Source organism: Carlito syrichta, unplaced genomic scaffold (assembly GCF_000164805.1).
Source record: "Carlito syrichta isolate Samal-C Ts95f unplaced genomic scaffold, Tarsius_syrichta-2.0.1 Scaffold199796, whole genome shotgun sequence".
Taxonomy (NCBI): Eukaryota; Metazoa; Chordata; class Mammalia; order Primates; family Tarsiidae; genus Carlito; species Carlito syrichta.
Window position 1 is genome coordinate 5,092 of NW_007143892.1, and position 273 is coordinate 5,364.

The window sequence follows — 273 nt, forward strand, 5'->3', positions numbered from 1 at the left end:
TGTGGAGTTAAAGGCTGAGTCTGAAGGAATCTGAGCAAGCCCAAGGAGTCCCCAGACATGCGCTCCTCTAAAACCATCACATAGGGAGTGAGGTGAGCATCACCCACCACCTGTGTGAGCCTTCCTGGGGATGGGCAGTGGGGCCGGGGGGGATGCGCAGAGGGACACCCAAGTGCCTGACTATGGAATTTCGTGGTCACAGTCTCACACACCTACTGTACCCTCACACATGGCTAATTCCCATCCAGCCTCTTGCCTGGTCCTGACAACAGT

General features: G+C 56.0%; 1 protein-coding gene across 1 annotated transcript in view; it reads left to right on the plus strand.

Moving 5' to 3' along the window:
• The window catches only part of LOC103253096 (paired box protein Pax-8-like), a gene marked incomplete at its 3' end in the record, with an annotated part of 12,225 nt that overhangs the window by 1,821 nt on the left and 10,131 nt on the right, over positions 1 to 273 (plus strand). The window lies entirely within an intron of this gene.